Here is an 8,983-nt window from a genome sequence, read left to right as displayed (position 1 = left end):
CTCTTTATATAGTAATGTTGGAAAATGTACATAATCAGTGTTCTTGGTATAAATCAGGCCTTTTGTTGAATGTCATCCCACTTCTCTCGCCCCACATGGCACATCTACAATATCTACTTTCAAATTAAAAGTGAGAATCCATGCAAAAATACCTCTGTACTAAACCAGGCGTATGAAGTCAGTTTCCCTGACATCTTAGTCACACATTCATGGTCTTTAAGTCGGACAGCCAAAGCCATTTGTTGCCGTCCTTTCGATGTACCGTGTAGGTGAAGAGGTGTTCAGTGTCAAGCTCAGTGTCGAGGCAGCCAGAATTCTTCGGCTACTCACCAGACACAAAGCTGTAAATCAGAGGGAGTCGGCGGATCAGTGGCGGGTGGCACGTGGTTGGTGGTTGGCTGCAGGTGTGTGTTCTCAAACACGAGAGATGGAAAAGAAAGCCAGAGCAGAAGTGAGAGAGATCTTGGTTTATATGGTCACTTCCCTCAACTGTACAGGTGCAGGATCATATCGTTGGGTGACAACGAGGTCGCCTCGCTCTCAGTTTCTCGTAATACAAGTATACACTGTATAGGAGAAATTAAAAATGCATTTGCATACATGTGCATTTTTTGATCAAAAACGTGGCTGTGCTTTGGTTTGTGTTGTTTTTTCCCAATTGATTAAGATGCTAGTACGCTCAGCCTATATGTGTGTTTTTTCTGTGTTCAATATGTGTGTGTGTGTGTATGTGTGAATGAGTCCCGAAGGGCACATCATGCACTATGTTGCACAGTGTTTCATCCCTCATTGTATATGACTCAAAGACATCTTTTCCCATTGCTGTTTATGCACCCCTCCCTCTTGATCAAAACAAACACTAACTCATTAGATGCCAACACACACACACACACACACACACACACACACACACACACACACACACACACATGCACAGGATGATACAAGCAGAACACAGAGGCTCAGAGTAGAACAACATCTTCCTGGACGGTTTAGAGGAGGATTAGAATCCCCTCAACAATCGTGGACACTCTGAGATGAGGGCGTGTTGAACTGCAGCCCAACAGACACACATGCACACCGACACACACACGCATCCACACATCCATGGGAGTTTCACCTGCGCAGGATATCAGCACCCCGGCTTGTATCGTATAGATTTGCAAGTATACAGGCAGCTGGCGTTTTCTCAACTTTATCTGAGACAAGAAGAAGTAAAAAAAAAAGAAGAAACTACATCACTAGTCTCCATGAACCCACTGGGTATAAAGAACGGGTGGGGGAGAGTTTGAAGAGACTGTAAAGGTGAACAGGTGAAAGAGAAAAGCAGATGAATGTAGCTTTGCCTGGCACCTCTCTGCCCTTCGTTGCTCCCCCCATCCCTGCATCACCTCACCTCGGGGGTTGAGCAACTGCTCTTGATGAGGGGGGGGGGCAAGTGTTCTCTCTGTTCTTTCTCAGTGCCTCTGGGTGTACTACCGACTCTCGCTACCCTGGCGATCTCCTGCCGCCTCACACTCTCAGAGTTTCGCACCGCACGGAAACACAAACACACGCAGGAACACACAAGCGCTGTGCGGCATCTGAACCCTCCTCACTCTCTGCTCCCTCTCATCTTCCTATGTGGGGCTCTTTGTAGCTGCTGTGCCTGCGCTTGGTGAGGAGAACAGGGAGAACAAAGCCAGGGAAGAAACAGAAGGATGGAGAAAAGAGGACTGAGGTGGTGGTGGTGGTGGAGAGGAGGAGGAGGAGGAGGAGAAGGGAGGGGATGAATGGGAGAGAGAGAGAGAAGGAGCTAATGTTCACATCACATCGAAGGTGTCGCCTGTTGTTGCTCGCTGAACATCGGCAACGGCTTGTGCGCCGCAGCTTGATTTGGGGGTTGTCCCCAGCTGCGCACGGAGACAGCGGCACGGAGACGTGGCAGCGGCTCTAATTAGAAGGGCCTAAGTGTGCTGAACTGAGGGAGAACCCTGGAGTGCCAGCAAACGCTGCTCAGCCCCCCTGCAAATAGAGCAGGAGGAGACCCCCAGCAGTAATTACAACGTTTCACAAACCAAGCAAGACACCTCCAGGAAGTTTTCAATCAGAGAAATTCTCTTCCACTCACTGGGGAACTGGAGAGGAGTTGCATTTCATTAGCCCCCACCATAGGGTCCGTCTAAGGAAGGGGGGGGGATACGGCTTTCGAGCAGGCAAGGTCATCCTGTTGCATCCGCTCTCAAGGCTTGATATCAACAGGGATTCAGCATCGATGGGAAAAATATATGGTGGACACTGGGAAAACTGCAGCATCTCAATAGAGATTATGTGAAATGGTTCAATACTCATAATAGTTAATGATGTTTACTAGGTTTTATATGCACATTTGAATCTCAGCAATCATACCTGGAGTCAGCTCTGCCATAAAGGTTGTGTTTCCCTGCGCCTTTGTTTGTTTATAAGCAGGAGTATGCACAAACTAATTCACCAATTTCCATGATTTGGATCAGGAGGCGGATCTACATTGTTTCACTTTCTTAAACATTGTGAGATATAGAGTTTTCTTTCCCATTTGCCTTGATTTCTCAGAGTAATTTATGGATTCTAATAAAAAATCAGCCATTCTCAGGGGGCACACATATTTATGAGTGTGTGCAATTTGTTTCTGATCAAAATGAAAATCAGGATCTAGTGAATTTAAATGTGGTGTTATAAGGGGACTGTTGGGCCTTGGTGGAGGTGTGCAACTCTACTGAGTACAATTTTAGTTTGAAATGGTTAAGGCTTCATAATGGTGAAATGAATGACTCTCCACCGAACAAAATTATTATTTGTGAATATTTGATGGAAGTTTGGAAGCCTGGAAGTAACACCTGGATTGTTTTTATGACTATAATGAGTTGAAGTTATGCTATTGATGTCTTTTGATTGAAGGTACAGTGCAGGCACGTTGCTATAGCTTGAGATGCAGAGTCAATGTGCAGATCTGGAAATTATCTTTTTCTGCTTGGCTTCGTTTTTTTTTACAGCCATTAGAATCATTGAAGATATGTATATATATAATATGGGATTGGTAAATGGTAATGGTTTTGTATTTATATAGCACTTTTGTAGTCTTGATGACCACTCAAAGCGCTTTACAGTACAGTTTAACATTCACCCATTCACACACACATTCATACAGTGCATCTGTTCGCAGCACTTTGTTATTCTATGGGGGGCCGTTCGGGGTTCAGCATCTTGCCCAAGGACACTTCGTCATGCAGATGGGTCAGACTGGGGATCGAACTGCCGACCTTCAGGTTGGAGGACGACCACTCTACCCCTCAGCCACAGCCGCCCCGCATTCTGTGGATTCCACCCTTTGTCAAAATCATATGCTTCCCAATTTAAACACAGCTGAAAACACGTGATATAAATTTGTACTAATTTCACAAGTTGTCATCAGTTAGAAGCTGAGCTATATGAAATGGCAGAAACATTTCTTCAATCCGATCTTTGAAAACTTGTTGCAGGAGTTGAAGGAGAATTGTACAACACAAAAAGTTTAGTGGCTGATTTAATCTGACAAACATGGCATGTATCCATGCATTGTAGCATTCAAATATTTGCATCCATAACTGAATATAGTGTATATAGTGTAACTTCTACAATGTATGCCATGCACGCTGAATTCATAAACACAATGGGGGATGATGATGTTTTTTATCTAATGCACGCGGGTCCCTCCTCTGTGTGTGTAGTGTGCGACAAAAACATCCACAGCGAAGGTGTGAAGGCACTCTCACCTGTCTCCAGGAGCCTGCCAAGCCACACACACACACACACACACACGCACACAGAGATGCGTATACACACACTGTGGCACATGTCACTGAAAACAGATGTGCGAGGAACGACGCTGCATCAATTATCCCACCAACTTCACTCGGTAAATTAGATTGGGATAATTAGTTTCGTACTTATTTTTTTTTCCATGCCTATGTTTTTCACTTTTCTTGTTTTGTTTTTGGCATAGGTCGTGGCAGTTGTCATGGAGTGCATGTTAAATTGTCTGTGCAGGTGCAAAATGTCTAATCTTTGCTTTCCTGTTGGGATTAGCCACTGATGCTGTGGTACGGCTGTCACAAAGTATTAGGGAGGAAAAAGAGGAACAGAGGCAATATGGGACACCTACAACTTTACCTTCAGACCAAATCCACTGGATATATATATAACAAAGTTTAAAAATATATACTGAAAACAGCTCAGTTACCGGTTTTTAGTTTCAGTGATGAACAGAAATATTGTAAAAAACTCGGAGGTTCATGATAATGATATTTCTTACATGAATTAAAATCATGTACTTAAATGCAGCCTCTTCTGACATACATTTTTCCGTATAGTATTTACTAATATCTGAAACGTATATTTGTATTAGCTTTATCTGCTCTTCCTCAGTAAACCCACATGCTCTTACTTCACTGCAGAGATGGTAATTACAATCTCACTAAACAGGCTTGAACCGCATCCAAAATTAATTAATATCAAATTTATTTGCGTTATCCTTTGCTGAAACACACGGTTTTCGCATGCTAATGCCACATATTTTGAAACATTCCTGCAATTCAATTACTTGGGAATATCATTAAAGACAACAAATTTACAGTTCAATTTGTGCGGACTATTTAAGTCGCTGCAGAGCTACAGAATCCTCTTCCTCTCTAAGTGGATTAATTAATTTGAATCAATAAAGTCTCTTAGTCGGGTTGTAGCAATCCCCCCCCCCAAAAAATAACTAACTCCACACACAAAGGCTTATCAGCTGCTGCGGAGGTCCAAGCCCTCGCTTTTCAGCTCAGGAAGGAAGTTCTGCTCTGACAATTGCTGCAGATGACTTTCAGCTTTTCAAATTTGTTCAATATGATAATTTGTTTGCAGGCTTGTTTGTAGCATGTATGGCTTTTATAGAAGCAATTCTATTTATTCAGAGCTCTTTGTATTAACCCACTTTTTCTCTGCATTTTTAGTATCAAAACACACCGGAAATGCAGTCACATGTATTTTCTTCATAAAAGTCATCATAAAAAAAGATATAAACATCTTGAACAAATGTTACAAAAACTACTTTACAAACCTATCTTTCTTTGATAATTCCCTAAACTACTACTAAATTACTTTGTAATATTATGCTTCCAAAAATACTTAATTAATATGAGAGTTACATCTATGATGACAATTTAACACTTTTGTCAACTACACTTAATTATTCTATCAGCTATAATATGAACCCTAAGTTATAAACAAATAATCGTAAAAAAAAAAAAAGCGCATCCTGGACAAAAAAACAAGCAGTAAACCTACAGTATGTGCAGAGTATATTTCTATGGAATTGTATTTAGCAGAAACACAGCAGAGTAGTTAAAGTGTGTCTTAAAATAAACTATTGTTTCTGTGTCGACATAGTGTGTCACATCTGACTTCAACCCCTTCCAATAGCCTGCAAAATGTGGGTGGAGCCGCCGCCCCAAGTTTTATGTAAAAGCACTGACTTTTGTCCATGGTCCCATACAAGCTAGAGCCGGCCCTGTTCAAGGGTGAAACAGGTCATGCAAACATTTTTTTTTTACAATTTTCTAAATTATTTAAAAAAACCGAAGGGTGGAAAGAAAGGTGGCCGAGCCGCTGCAGGTCTTAAAATTCTAATTAGCTTACGACATGTTACTGACACATATAACTTTTTGATTGGTTGGGAAATAGAACATTATTTTGATACTGAGTGGAGCTGCAAATTAAGCTTAAGAATATAAGGATTAAAAGAAAAATAACACTTGACAGGTTTTGTGCCTAACAGCAGGCAACTGAGTTGCTCGATGAGTCACTATGACTACCCTGCAATGTAAAATTCATGTACAGAACAATATTCAGCCTCCACATGTCAGTGTTAAACATTGCTTTTGCTGTTTCAGTGTCATTTTACATTACTGGAAAAAGCATAAAAGTGTCCGCGCTATGCCTGAGCACATAAGACAGCTCCATTGGATTACTTCACATTCCTGTGTGTTGCCTTAAACTCGTAAAGAAGATCATTCATGGTGGCTTGATTCCTACATTCAATTAAGGATTTAGTATAGCTGTCTTTCAATATAAAGATTATATTGTGTGATCTGTGTCGACTTTCTCTTCTGGGTTGTGAGAGGAAAAAATTAAAACCCAGTTTAGTTTTGATACGCACAGGAGAGTGAGTCTGAAAATAGTGTTGACAGATGCGTCATATTCATCGCTAGTCGACGGTGTTTTCAACAGCGTGAGAACAAAATGTTCATCAGTGCACTGAAGTGGTGCAACTTCTGAAAAGACAGGTACCAACATTATATAAACACACACACACACACACACACCCAGGGTATATATGTATTAGTGGCCACACTCTGTCTGTTTTTCCCTCCCTCTCGTTGCCGCTCGCGCTCCTTCCTTCAGCCGTGAGGAATCTGATGTAGAGGTGTTGCATTTCTGTTTGTGCAAGTGTCCGTCAGGAGTCCAGTCGGGAAAATCTGAACAGCTACACTTGTCCTCACACAGAAAGCTGTTCAACACGGAAAGCCCGTGACACGAGACATTATTTATCTGATAACCCGAGCTCCCATCTGCACAGGACTGCAGGACCGGAGTAATGTGAGAGAGGTTTGGTGAGGGTAAGAACATGTAAGTGATAGAAAGCTAAAATATTTTTTTCTCTCCAATACTCTTACAGATACCCTGCAGATAATATATTATCTTTATTTATGTAGCACTTCTCAATACAGGGTTATAAAATGCTTCACAAATAAGTCACACGAGTAATAATACATAAAAATAACATAAAAACACGGTCATAAAAGAATAGAAACAACAACACATGTTATACAGCTGTTGAGAGTTTGTTACTCTTTCCATTCATTCATTCATTCGTATTCTGCCTTTTATTTTTGAGCCAAAAGGTAAATATGTCCTCTGTTGATTTGTTTACGTTGCAACCAAAACACAGACCTTGGTGAGATGAAAGTTGTCGCTCAGAAACATCAAGCAGCCTGGTGAGAAATGAGGAATGACGCTAAATATCTTACGAAGACGCAGCATCGGTTTAAACAACTCTAAACAGATGGTTACAGAAGAAGGGCTGTTTTTTCTGAGGGGGGGGGGAACCACACGTTTGCCTTATTACATCGTCACATGTGTGTTGGAGAGCTGAAGCCAATCCTGCTCCTGAATCTAATCACACTCTCAGGGAAATGCAGTTCAGAGTGAAACAAATTATTAAAAAAGGAAAGATGTGAGAATATCAGTGGATGTCCTCGACTTTCAGAAGCATACACAGACCCTTACTAAGACATACAGAATTATTATCAGGTTTACAAAAAGCAGATATTCATCCAGGTTGTTCTTTCATCTACAGTGGCTGTCCAATGTTTGTATTGAGGGCATGTGTACAAAATATTGTTTATGATAACATTCCTAAATACAAATTAGTTTACATTAAATTACAAAAAGAGATTGATATAGATTACAATGGTTTACATACAGTACACATTTTTGGTGAGGCTTATCATCAAGGCATGGGAGCGTTAGGAATATTATTTATTATTATGTATGTACTATGACTGCATGCATTTTGACACATATGAATACAACCCAATACATTTGCTTCTTTAGTTTTCTTTTTTCTGTGAATATAATACAAGTCATGTGTTCTTTAAGGTTATAAGCAGGACACAACCTCCGTACAATGTGTCCCCCCTTATACAGGAGCATGTGATCCAGACTTTGAAAATAAGTTAGAGTACAACTGTTAATTACAGAAAATTCAATCACTACTCATAAGGTATGAACAATACTTAAACCAAATACAAGCGATATTAAGTTGACGGTGAAATCTTCAAATGATCTAAACATTTGTGAGCTGCAGTAAAGATGGATTACACAACTTTATAACATTTTAATGGTAAATTACATCTATGATAAATTGCACTGAGCACCAGTATAATGTTCCATATACTAAGTAATTACAGTATATTTGCAAGTATGATACATTATACCTCATTGTTCACGTATGTATATTATTTTGCAGATACTGTATGTGTTCATTCCACTGGACTGAACCCACTTGTATATTTCTCCATTCACACTTGCAGAGCAGATGCATGTGTCTTAATGTGCCTTGGCTCCGACTCACAGTGGGAGCTGATGGATTGGATCAGGTATTTGAGTCGGTACCAAGGACACATGTTCCGTTTTAGCAGATCTCTTAGATCGACTCTAATGAGTCCGAAACCACAAGCCCAACTTGTTTGATTTGCCAGCAGAATTGAAGCATCACATTTGTCCGTAACAAGCTGCACTAACTAATCTGTGTGTGTGTGCTTGTGTTTGTGTGTGTGTGTGCGTGTGCGTGTGTGTCTTTCTTTGACCAATCTGAAAATTAGCGTGGCAGTGATTACCACTGATCTCTTATTTCTGTCCTTGGAGAAGCGTTTAAAATCTTATTTACATTGTCATTGCCAGGCAATCACACTGATTACATTTTCATCCCTCCTAATGATGCTTATTAAATGTTTTAACTTTTTCCAGGTACCCGCTGGAGACACAGTCCTGAGAGACTTATTTATGTTACCTTATCATTTGCCCGTGAATGTACAGTTTATTGAACAAGCTGATATGAATACTATTGTAAGTGAGAAAGTATATATGCAGAATAGTAAAGTTTTACGGTTGGTTTCAGTTGATTTTGTCCCCGACCAATGCCTCTACTTTTAGGTGCTTTTTTCAGTTCGGAGAGTGGCGAGCATTTGGCCACTTTAAACTAAAACACTGTAATGACCGTGGATGCAGGGTTATACTGGCACTCCACATCCATCTACTCAGAACTAGCAGGTCCTGAGCTTGACCAAGAGCCGCCCTTTCAAAATGCTTTTACCCCTTAGTGCCTCTGCAATGGTAGAATGTCCTGGACTTTGGAAAATGACAGAAAATAAAGCACTGGAAG

This window comes from Pleuronectes platessa, chromosome 4, assembly GCF_947347685.1.
Source record: "Pleuronectes platessa chromosome 4, fPlePla1.1, whole genome shotgun sequence".
Taxonomy (NCBI): domain Eukaryota; kingdom Metazoa; phylum Chordata; class Actinopteri; order Pleuronectiformes; family Pleuronectidae; genus Pleuronectes; species Pleuronectes platessa.
Note: the sequence above shows the minus strand (reverse complement) of the source record.